The 13,014-nt window shown below is 39.0% G+C and overlaps 1 long non-coding RNA gene across 11 annotated transcripts in view; it reads left to right on the top strand.

Moving 5' to 3' along the window:
• Nucleotides 1-4,860: 4,860 nt before the first annotated feature.
• Nucleotides 4,861-13,014, top strand: part of LOC112978308 — a 31,641-nt gene continuing 23,487 nt past the window's right edge. For 5 of the 11 annotated variants that reach the window (XR_003257850.1, XR_003257847.1, XR_003257845.1 and 2 more), the window contains exon 1: nt 4,863-5,100. This is a non-coding gene — a long non-coding RNA (uncharacterized LOC112978308). Of the gene's footprint in view, nt 5,101-13,014 lie in introns of all 11 variants that reach the window. The other 6 variants (XR_003257844.1, XR_003257842.1, XR_003257843.1 and 3 more) reach the window with 5 other exon arrangements.

Genomic DNA, 13,014 nt, shown 5'->3' with positions numbered 1-13,014 from the left:
ATTTGGAAAAGACGGTCCTGAACTAAAGCTCTTTGGAATTTAGCAATTGTCTTTTATGGAACAGGAGACATTTACTCTGGTACTTTGATTCATCTACAATTTGAAGTCTGCCTAAATACAACGGAGATGATAACTTTATGTGGAGGTACTAAGACAAGCCTGGCACTGTCTGCTTGTCACCTGTAGACAAAGATCAAGCCGCCTTCACTCGTAAGGTTCAAATACATTAGAGGTTAAGGCAACCTGAATTTCTGCAGATGTTGTAGAGCTGGCTACCTCTTATAAATCAGTCAACACCTCTACGCAAGAAATAAACTTGGCTAAAGATTTACTGACTCACACATGGGTACTTTGGTTTCTTAGACCTCTGGAGGCAGCCTCCCCTGGGTCCCACCAAACGCCTGCAGGCAGTGTATGCCCTGCAGGCACAGGCTGCTCAGATACAGGCAGGTTATCAGAGATCTGTGCAAGAAGCTCTCGCAATTGCTTTGCAGAGCCTGGAGAACTAGCAGAAACCCTGACCTGTGCTGTTCAGCTGAGCAGAGGCCCAAGACAGCTGGGCATGGGGGTAAGGAGCACAGGAGGAGCTGGGAGAGGATGCAGCAAATGCTGGAGCTTAGAGAAAGTGGRTGTGAGGAGTGGGACAGTAGAAGAAAAGGGGAGGACATGCAGGGTTACATTATATTTGAATAACATAGTGAACATGATTCATTTTGTGCTGGTTTAAACATAGTAAATTCATTCTCTCTGTGATCCTGAGACACTACTATTGCCATCATTATTATTGCTATTGGTACTACTATTGTTATTATTCTTTCATTATTGTTATCATCATAATCTCCATATTCATTCTCCTTTATGCCCTTATGTGTTGGGGGGAAATCACATTACCAGTTTACCAGTGAGGTGTGGGACATAACAACTACCTCAAGTGTGGCTCAGCTAGAGACGGACTGGGAACCACTGTGTAATAGCAGTTTCTTGGGATATTGCTTACAAAGTGGATCAAAGACTTTTCAACAAGGCTATAAAAGTGGGGGGAGTAAGGAGGACAGAGGACAGAGAACAGGATTTGACACTTATTTCCACTGTTACAGTCTCTGCTGACTGGTTTGTCCATCTCAGGTTTGTCCATCTCAGGTTTGTCTGAACAAAATCAACCTATGCTAAACCTTTCAAGTGTTTTTCATATACATGATGATAGTAGTGTAGCTGATTCCAGTTAATGAAAATTTCCCAAAGCATTTTAGAAAAATAAAGACCTTTCCAGAGAGTTTAGTGTTCTTGGAACATTCACAAACAGGGTCAAAAGTAGAGCTGTAAACTGAAACATTTGGTCAAAGATAACTCAGCCTTCGCTCATACAACTTTGAAGCTTTTACTCTGGGTTAGTGGAATTATACAAATAAAACTGCTTAATATCACTTTAGGACAAAGCATGTCCAGAAACCCAGTATTCTCTCATTGATGATAATACGTTCTTTTTTCAACTGTCTGATTTCAAATGTTAATATTCCAAGGTAAAAGACAGATGTGTCCAAACCCAGGTGCTTCTGTTTTCTTGTTTATCAAGACAAGGAATTTTGCTTTGAAGGCAGCTGCTCAGTGGACCTGGAGGGCTTAGTCTAAAAACCGCTCTAATTTTATCCCCTTTCAGAGATATAAAAGTTGAGTAATAGCCCCTTGAATTTCAAAGCATTGCCCAAGGCTCAGGAACAGTATGTCCCACAATAAATGCTGGAAATTATGCAGCTGAAACTCCATCCAGCATTTTGAGACTTACTTCAGCTAAGTGACCCATCTTAAAAGAACATATAATTTCACTGGGACTCCCTCGGTTGGGAGAACATTATGAAAGCCAATGACAACAGATATAAATGTCCGGAAACTGGAATCCTTCAGAGAAACCTTATGGGAACAATGTGGTCAAATTAGCTTTGACATTTTCATCTTAATAAGGATCTGCAACCGATAAGAGCAAACTGYCCAGGATGCTATCACTTCTTTTACAGCTGTGAGAATATAATTTATCCTAAGAAGGTAAGATGCTTAGATCAAAGCTCATCAACATCTCAATTCCCTGAGTGTAACAACAGCTTTGGTTGGTTATTCTTCATTGGCAAAGAGAGGCAGACTCAGATTAAAAGAATATAATAATAGATTTCCTAGATTCATAGATCAATGAAGCCAAAAAGGACTGATGTGCTCTGACTTTCTAAGTATCACAGGCCAAGGGACTTCTCTGAATTAMTATTTTTGAATTAGAGCATAGAGTTAAAAAAAAAAAAATCAGTCTTGATTCACCCCATTAGACCTTGTGAGTTATACAAATGCTGTTAAAAAATGGGCTTTATCAAGTTTGAATATGTTTACCTATAACTTCCAGCCTTTAACTAGTATTATATCCTTGTCTGACAAACTGCAAAATCCCTTTTCTACCAGCTTTTCAATCCATCTTTCTTAAGTGTGATGAAGATACCCATTACCTCTCTCAGATATTCTAACTCAGTTGGACACTATGAGCATTTCATATGAAACAGGTTTTCTAGTCCTTTAATCATGTTTATGGCTCTGAAGCATTGTCATGCATCTGTCTACTTCCTCAGCACTCATTCTGGAGGGTTTATAACTTCCCCACTCCAGTTAAAAATCGTCCTGTTTGTATATCCAAAAATGGTACAAGCCTTTTGGATGCAAAAGTGCACTGGCAGCTCCTGAGGGATAGAAACTGCCTTTTTATTCCGCATCTGTGCAGCATCATATAACCCTTGCTGAGGACAGGCGTTCCTAGGCATTACATTAAAGTGTAGTCATAGTCATAACACTAGCAACAATAAAAATATTATTCTGCTGATGATAACCTCCTAGTCCCTTCCAGGGTCTTATAAGATTTATCTCCTTGCTTGCTACCATTTTTCCTATATGGCCTGACTAAATCACATATTGATTCATCTTTTTCTGTAATAGTGACTGGCTGTCTTTTTAATTTATCACTCACCTTAATCCTTGCATCTTTTGTAAGCTGAGTCAGCAATTGTTTTTCCTTCCAGATTCTTTATAAAAATATTAAATATGGTAGGAAAAGAATTCTGCTAGAAATGCATCTGTTCATTGATGGTTTCCTGCTTAGTTATATTTTGAGATCTGATATTTATCTAGTTTTTAGTTCCTTTATATGCACCATGTTGTTTATATTTTATCTAGATTCTAACTCAGAAAGAAGTGCAACACCTCAGTGACAAATATTTTACAGAAATCTATCATATCCATGCTATTATCTTTATCAAGTGAACTAGTCTAAGCAGTAATAACAAGCTTTATTTTCCATATACATCATGTTGCCTGGCACTAGTTTTATTGTCCTCTGTTGCCTCTTTCTTAATGGATACTATTATGTTATTCTGTATTAGACTGAAAAAATGTCTAGAACATGTAGATTAAGGTTATCCAGGTGTTCTCTTTGCTCTTTTGAAGAGCTACTTGCCCTTTCCCCAAGTCTAGGAAGAATATTAATGACCATTTCAATAACTCCTCTGATATCTCTTCAAAAACATGTCATCTGGACCTGTGGATTTGAAATCTGCTGTTTTTAATAGCTACTGTTTAACACTTCATAATTACTGGAATGGAAATTATTTCTCTCATTTGCCTGGAAGCCACCCAGTGGATGCAGGATTTGCTCATGCACATTGCAAACATCCATGCTATAGTTTAGCTTTAGGTTTGGGTACCACCATACCTGGGCTTGTCCAGGTCTGGTGCATCCAGTAGGATGCTATGTCATTGGCCCTCAACTGTGCACTTTGGTAGCACATCTGGAAAAAAAGGTCTGAATTCACAAATGTTTATATTGACTAGGTAATTCTGACAGATAAGAGCTTCAGTCAAGAGCACTTGGGCTTAACTGGGAAATCTTACAGCAGTGAATGGAGGAAGACTAGCGATGCAAATCCCCCAATACCAAAGACATGCTCTACTACCTATCCTGCAGAACATAAATGCCAGGAAAGTGTTCAAATCATAAATAAAAATAGGAGAATCAGGTCTTTGATCAGTCACAAAACCACTAAGGTTTAGAAGTAGTAGTGGATAAAAAGCTATAATTATGAGGAATAATACTGTCATAGAAGTGGCCACGGTTTCTCCAGGCCCTACTGGCAAGTCTCTGTTGTGGAGCTCTGGTCTGGATATGATACCTAGGAACTATACACAGGAACTGAATTCTACAAAATGCACCACTGTGTTTTTAATTGAAGTGAAGCCATTGTACAAGCCCCAGATGAGCAATTAGTATCTTTACCCCCAAAAATATACAGCCTGCCATAAGCATCTTACAGTTTGCTATGCTGTGTCTTGGGCATAGGAAGGATCTTATGCAGTGCATTGATGCTGCATGAGGGTGAGAGCTTTGTCTTAAATAGTAGTGGAGGAATTCTCCTTTCTTGCCTCAAGCATTTACAAATGGAAATCACAGAAATGACTCTGGTTTCTTTCAGTGGAGCGGTCTGGCCTGCTTGCTCCCATGGACTGTTTGCTTTGCAAAATCCGGTACAAAACATGCCAGAGCACTGCTTGTTTCCCTTCCACCCTATGTAATCATGCTCTTCCTTCCTTCCTTCATTACATTCTTCCTTTCTTCTTTCCTTCCTTCCTTTCTTCCATCCTTCTTTCTCTCCTATTTCTCTCTTGCTTGCTTGCTTTTTTCCCAGAAGTGGCGCAGTGATGAGTTCTTTTGGGGGAAAGACAGGAGGTGTGGGGGCAGGACTGTGTTAATGGCCTAATTAAGTCTGTAGTTAGCTGATAGGCAACTGGTTGTCAGGAGAGCTGATAACAAGCATAAACATGACAAGCGTGTTTTGAAAAGTCATCCTGTCACTTTGTTTACTTAGGCTACTGCATGCAGCTCCAAGCTACTGTCATATAAGTTTATATTGATCCATCTGCATCACCACTTTTTTTTTTTTTTTTTAGCCTTTTAGGAATAGAGATAAAAGCTTCACATGTCTTGCATTTCAAGGGATAAAGAAGTCCCCACAACAGAAGCATATATTCACTCATTTAGGGGATAATAGAGAATATGGAAGAAAAGGCTCTGAAAAGGTGAGAAACTTTACACATCTGTTTTAACTTTCTGAATGAYTTACAGATGTCCTTGTCCATGCTTAATTCTATTCAGTGATATTTATTTAAATAGTTATTTAATTTTAGATACCTGAAACATCTATTTTACATATATTTTCAGTAGGGATTGTAAAGGGTTACAAAATAAGGAAGGGTAGCAGTGTGTATAAGATATGTCACAGTCTCTCCACCACTGAGTATACTGTGAGTGCAATATTTCTTTCACAACTGGAATCATAAAATCTCATATGCTTCATTACATTGATGATCAATAAGTCTTCATGAATTGCTAAAACTTTGGCTTTATGAAAAAGTCCTTCAGACCATTCAAGCTGTGACATGAAGTTTAGRATTTCTGGTTTGCAGAAACTTGTCTCAGTTTCCCAGAGTTAAAGATTTGCTGTAGCCTGAAAACTGAGACACAAAAGCCAGCCTCATACTGGCTTTCTTCTGAGTCAGTTCAGCATCAAAGATCTCCTTTCCTGGTTTCACATGATAGCAGATGGAACAACGTTAGGCTATATGTATGACTCTGGAACTGGGAGAGGGATTTGTATTACAGTGGCTTCATTTGATTTTGCTTTAGCTTAGGCAGAAAGAGTCATGTTTCCAGTTAAAACAACCATGCATTGAGATCTGGTTGCTGTTGTTTTCTCTCTTAACCACAGGTGACTCATTAAGGGTAAGTAACGTTTCACAAATCAACCTTTAATTATACAGCTGATACAAGAGGGATAGGCTTCATCGATGTCTAGCCCACATAAAGGAAGTTTAACCACATTAGCCTTTCCTTCACAGTGGATGGGGCTTTATCAGAACTCAGTTTATTTAGGGCTTGTAAAGGAACAATTCCAAGAGCTAAAAAAAGAGGATCCATCAAAGACTCCCTGGTAAGAATGTTTTATAAAGAGACATTTAATGGACCTCGATTTTTAGTATCACTGTACCTTGAGGATTATGAGGAGGCATTAAACCTTGGACATTTCTCAAAGCACTGTCACTTGGAACGGGACAGAGCAGGATTAGTTCCATCTCCTTTAGCCATCAGAAAGGTAGGCAGGGACCTTGACTGAGCTAGCCAAACAGGGGCCTTACTCACTGGTCTGTGAAAAGAGACAGGCTCCCTGAAAGGGCCTCTCTTCAGCCAATTCTGGCTCCATTTTAGGATGGTAGAAACTGCCTTCAGGAGGTGCTCACTCTCTTCCTTGACTATACACAGAATCCACAGTTTAAACAAGATGGCTCATGTTTTGTCAGCTAAGTCAAATGAGATGGATGCCATCCTGTAATCTGGCAGCAGGACCAGGCTTTTACTCTCTATACATTGCAGCCACCAGAAGATGYAGAACGTATTTAACTGCTATTAAGGAATGTCCATAACACTAAACAGATTTTCTGCACGAATTATTGTTTGTATTCATCAGTCTTAAACACAGTATTTATATAGGTACCTGAGTACCTCATCTGTCCTGTTGCATTTGTTCCCACCACATTTCCTTGGTAGAGAAGAATGGCTACTTACGTTTCGCAGGCAGTGGGAACTGAGGAACAGAGAGATTAAGGCTCAAATCTACAGAACAGGCTTGAGCGCTGCAACAGCCCCGTGTCACAGCACCTCACTTTTAGATGCCTGGCTCCTGTGGCAAAATCTACACCTCCAGGTTAGAATTTGCTTTCCCTACAATCACACAGAATGCTTCTGGTGAAAGACAGAACTGAAGCCTTCTAGCCACTAAAACCATCCTAAAATCCAAATTTTCGGTGTTTCCTTCTGTGAGGTGGGTGTGCTAGCAGGTAGTTGTACTGTGTGACTTCACCACTAAAGACATGCCACACCTAGTCATTGTGTGCCTGTAAATGGCTAAATCCTCCCACCCCAGAGCAACCAGTCACACATCATTTGACATTTCTTTTCCTCATCCCAACTGGAGCTTTTATCCCAATAATCTCTCCTTTCCCACCTTTAACAATAGACCATTCACAATTTAATTTTCTTTCTGCAGTGATAAAAACAGATTGACCCTAGCAATGTAGGAATACAAATAAAGCTATACTACATCATGATCATCAGAGGAATGTCAGCTGTGCAGTCACCTGCAGCAGTCAGTACAGAAACATCAATTTCTGTCTAACAATGAGAGGAAATGCATGAACATCACTAAGATTTTTTTCAAGGTGGGTGTTGCTAACTCCCACGTCCTGGCCAAACTTTGGGCTGGGTGATTATATTCTGAATGAYCTAAATTCATTCTCCCTACAGTTCTAATTAGATAAATTAATCTTAGGAGAATAAGTGAAATGTACTGTTATATACAGTAGCTAGACTTGCTATCAGAGAATGACTTTCATCCAGAAGATGCATTTTGCCAACCACAAGCTCAGTTCACTTCTGAGTTATGCTAGCTCTTACAGGCACAGCAGAAGATGTGAGATGTGATGGACAAGTCTGCAGTGCTCTGTGGTGGAACGAGTGCCTCTGAAATCCCCTCTCTGCTATAGAGCCACAATAAGTTACAGCATGTCAAGAGGCAATGGTGCTGAATAAGCAGGGGAAGGAGAGGTACCTAATGCAGTACTTTAAGCAGCAACATTTCTCTGCAGGCCTAAATAGACATTAAAGCTCACCTCTACTGGTTGGAAGACCTCAACAGTGCATGAAAGATTTCCATGAAGTCTAATTGCCTTATGAGCACAGAGGATCCAGTCTTTACAGCAAGAGAAACTCTAGCCAGGGGACAGTCAATATATTCAAGAAAAGCAAAACTAGATAAAGAAAAGCATTCACTTTTTCTTCAATGTCAGTACTATCAGTGATTTTTTTTTATTATTTTTTTTTGTGAAGGGCCAAGTGAATTTCCATTGATGGAAAGGATCCCAGAAGTTTCAACAGATTTTGAATCAGGCCCTATGTGTTCTTCTCCTACACAGTCCCTGAGTTATGTAGAAATAATAGAAATGACATGTTGCTTTTAACTCACACTTGCTTAATGCTACAGAAAGCTGACATCTAGAGCTAAATTAGCAAGACTTGTCTTCACTGTTAGGTTTGTGAGCTGCACAGAAGTATGATATAGAGAAATGGTTTATGAAATTCCTCTGGGGAGTGGCCTATAGATGGCTAAAGTGGCTCACATATTCTTTTTAATGCATACATGAAAGCTGATTATGAAAAACACATTCATATATGCATGGAACTATCTATATGTGTGAAATCTCTAAAGAGTTCATATCTTCCATGAAAAGTGTTTACAGCTCCACAGACCGACAAAGGTCAAAAAACATTGGTTAAGTAATGCTTAGATCTAATTGTACATCTTCCATCAATGAAAGTCATGTGGCTAAATTCCCGTCCACCTCTTTGAAGAGTTGTCCAGAGATGAAAAGGCTCTCTCTTATGTTTTCTGACTGGTCTCCAGTGATTCATGTAAAAAAGAAAAACTTCAGAGAAAACAAACAGCCTCTAGGAAATATTTCACAACACTAAATAGTGTTGTTTTTAAAGATGCTTCTCCACAGAGAGTTATAGACGTTACCTCTGGGCAGCTGCCTAATGTGCAATCCAGCACAGTACTGCTGGGAAAATGAGGCAGCTCTCCTCTGTGCAGTTAGATGGGGTGAAGAGCTTTGGCAGGGTAACAGAGAAGTTATAGAAATTATCAGATCTGTTGCTGAATTTTTCAGTCTCACCTCTTCTGCAAATCAGCGCTTCATATCTTAATAAATGTATATTCTATTATTCTTTTATAATAATTTGCACCTATATGGAATTGTTCAGAGAGGAGATCAAAGCCTTTTATATACACATGCTAAGAAATGCGTAAACAGAAAAAAAAGGAACTCTGGGAAACTGTGTGACTTGTACTAGTTCACTTGAACTTATGGCAAAAACAAAAAAACCCTACATACTTGTCTCTGAACACAGATACTAATTAGTGCACTAGTCAGAAGAATCTGACTAGAAGCCATTTCTAACTAATATACTGAAAAAGTCTCTTCAAAAAAATAATTAATTGAGTCAATAAACAAAACATGGAGTACARCAAAGGGTCGTGCCCTAAGTGTTTATGCTGGAAAAACAGTCTAAAAACTGTCTGAGACTGGAAATAGAGTGTGTTTGTGGGAGGAGCAAATACTGGTGACTACATGGGCAACAGAAACAACCCATGGACAAGAATAAAAATTTGCTTCTTTTCCCAGGAAAGACGAAGGACAGCAGATACAAAAAATCTATCAGTTAAATGGTGCTACTGTGCAACATAAAGAAATAACGTATTTGTTTTCCTCCTTTGTTACAATGTCTGTGTGACTTAAGGGAAGCTTTTAGCATACTATAGATTTTAGGCATCTAATGGCACAGTCTGGGATATGGGTATGCTTCTAAATAATTGGGTGTGTTTTCACATCACACTGTTAGAACAATATAGTCAGTGTCTATTAACATCTGCTTTGAATTACTGTTCCTCTGGTTAGTACCCTCAGGTACTCAGGTGCTGTGGATGTGACTGCAATCATATGTTACTGGGCTGGAGACTAATAAAGCTTTCTTTAAAGATAAACAGAAAAGTTAGCATATGTTTGCTATGGGAAGATACACAATGACAGGTAGTTTTGTTTTCTTATCATATATATGTTTTGTAGTGAAGTCCAGGCTGGTGGAAGATATAGATGAGACAAACTCGGGGGCGGGGAGGGGGAGAGAAAGAAAAAAAAGAGTAAATAAGGTACATTTAGAAAGAGCAGCCATTGACTTCAGTGGTATCTTGATGATTACAYTGGGGCAGAGGGAAATGGTCACTCACTATTATTTGCTGTATTTCAAGGTTATGTCTGAGACACTTTTTTTTTTCCTAAGCACTTTCCTCTTTTGTTTTAATATAGTGTTGCCAGATCTTGAGGTTTTGTCATGACCTTCACAATGATTTGAACCATGTGAATCATGTGAATATACAAGAATTTCACATTTTCTTAATTTTTTAAGTTTAACATGGAGACAAAAATGAAGAGGACAGTCAAACTCCAACTAGAAAAAATAGGTTTATCTCACAACCTGTAAGTTAAACGTTATTGTTTTAGATTATTTGACTCATAACATTTTGGACATCTGGGTTGGCTACATGGTAAAAACTTCCTCCTATTCTGTCTACCTTACCATCTTTTGGATTTGTGAGTTAGCCTGTACTGGGCAGGTATTAACACTAGAGTGTTATATGCTTAGGCACAAAGCGAGGAATCATCAAGAGTGTGATGCAACCTGGTCCCCTGTATTGAGAGACTGTTTGCAAGACCTATATAGGTCACCACCTATTCCTGCCTAAAGTCACAATTACTTATTCATATGCCAAGGTAAGGGTACGTACTTAAATCAGTGGCTTCTGTTTTGGGATAATGTAATTACTGGCTCTTGATAGGGGATAGGTCTTTCAYAGAGCACTGGTCTACTCTGGAAAACTGATAACTGAAGCCATTAAAAAAAAAAAAAAAAAAATCACAGTTCGCTCATGGTAACCCTCCCTCCAAAGAGTGAGGCTGCGACTGCACTGGTAAGACACTATACAATGAAATAGCAGCAGATCTGCAGAGCCAAAGAGGGTTGGGTTTTTTTTGTGTGCGTGAGGGGGGATTTTCAGAGTCCACTTTCAGATTTCAGAGTTCCAGAGTCTGGTCCAGTCCCATGAGCTGACTTTCCTTCCATGGTTGGGGTGCATTAGGTGTGCTCCTAGAGCACATCTTTCACTTTAATTTCATCCAAAAGAAATATGGCTTGAGCACAGAAACTGCTCTGCAAAGCCTGGCCAAATGCCTTAGTTTCAGGGTATTAAACCAGGAAAAAAATGGTTTTCTATTCAGTTTAGTGGTCTTCACCTTTGCTCCCAGAATCAGCTCAATATGGAGCCAAATGATTCCCAGTGCTCAAGGCAGGAACACTCAGCTGTGATAGAGTGGGAGATGAGTTGAAAGAGAGTGAGGACAGGACCCTGGCAGACCTGACTGACTTAAGATCAATGCAGAGGACTATATCTTTACACTGGAGGACAAATTTACTAAAGATGAGGCAATGAGACACGCTGCAAAAACTTCTCTGCCTGGTACCTCCGTGATATAACACTGCAGTATTTAGAGATATCAGACCCAAAAGCAGAGTTTATGAACTAAGGTGTTTGCTAGTTTGTTCTTCTCAGCATTTTCTCCATTATATGCTTTAGCTGAATTAGTTTCTCTTTCATTTTCTCTTTCCTGGGTTATTACCCAAAACTCAAGACTATGGTCTGGCAAAAGGGATCTGTTAGAAAGCCAACAGCTTTCACTGTCACCTGACAGCATGATGAAGTGTATCTTTAATCCCCATCCCCCCCCTCCTCCAAATAAATGGGACAGTAAAAAAAATTCCCATCTAGTTCTATATCGGCATATAATAATACACTTTTGTATTCCCTGTTGTGTTCCACACAAAGACTTCAAAAATACCAAAGTTTGCCCCCTTAGGTGCTTTTTTGGCTCTTGCTGAGGTTTTTCCAGTGTTTCACTGAGGGAGGTATTGTATAGATTTCACACAGAAACATAYAAAAATAATGGTAAGAACTGTGCAAATAAATAACAAATATAATGCTGATGAGGAACATGTCCATTTTTGTTAGAGGTGCTTTAGAAATCAGTGGTAGTTCATGTAATTGAGTAAAACAAGCCTATGAGAATAGGTGTGAAATGGCATCTACCTTTTCTCCCAAGGGTAAGGTTGCAACCGGATGCTTTTTCAGTTCATCAGATAGACCATCAGCATTTCAGTGAAAGCATTTAACTCCTCCAATAAGAGACTGAATAGCCATTGAAATAAGTCTAATGGGCATTTTATCAGTGACATTGAACATTTTGTTGTTTTTTTTTTYYTTTTTTTTTTCTGTTTTGTGAGATGCAGTTTCCACTGACCCCGTATATCCTACCCTGCAAGATTTTCCAGTGTGCCCTATGTTAATGACAATTTAATATATGTCAGGAAAACCTTACTGACTCTCTCTCTTCACTAATCCATAAAGCCCAATTGTTCACACTAAAAATGAAGTAAAGTTTTGAAATACTCCAATATGTGACTCTGGATCACAGTTGTAAAACATATGAACTCTCAGGGCAAATCTTGTTCAGACTTATTAACATCAGCAATATTTTGCACTTGAAGAATTTTGAATTTATCATTAAACACCGGTATGCCCTTTCAATTATTTGTACAGACAATACCTCTGTACATATGCAACTTAGCCATTTTGGCTTCTATAGGTCATTACAAATGTTCCCAAGAAAGAGGATGTATTTTAAAATTATGGCTTTTCTTATTGCATTATTAATTCTCAAAATGTACTGCCCTTTATAAATGTTTAAGAGTGGACTGGTTTGCTTGTTTACTTCTCAGTATGACTCTTTCCCAACCAATATGAATATTCACTCATTTGTGGGAATGAGGGAAACCAAGATTTTAACTCCTCTGATTCTTCTCCTGAATATCACGAATTGTCTACAAATGCCAGTGACTCAAGACAAAGGAGATTTCTGACGAATATCAGGCGGCCAGCAGTGCATGGGAATCCTTGTGACAGACTGCTGCCTTCTCTCTTGCCTTCCTGTTCAGCATCCCAGATGGTTTCACAGAGATGTGTAACGACATTCACTGTTCTGTTCTCTGCACTTTCCCAAATATGTTGCAATGTTCAGTCCATCTTTTTGACCAGGACTGAACATTGAGCCGCTGTTCCTAGGAAGGTTTCTGTTTTAGCCCTAAGACCTCGCTCGGTAATAACAGCCAGCTTAGAGCCCATCACTTTATAATGGAAAATGATTTTTTTCCATGAGCGTTCTTTTACATTTATGTGCATTGAATATTATCTGCTATTGTATTGCCCAGTA

Source organism: Apteryx rowi, unplaced genomic scaffold (genome assembly GCF_003343035.1).
Source record: "Apteryx rowi isolate R43461 unplaced genomic scaffold, aptRow1 scaffold_914, whole genome shotgun sequence".
NCBI lineage: Eukaryota > Metazoa > Chordata > Aves > Apterygiformes > Apterygidae > Apteryx > Apteryx rowi.
The sequence above is the reverse complement of the archived record's forward strand: the minus strand, read 5'-3'. Positions and strand labels throughout refer to the sequence as shown.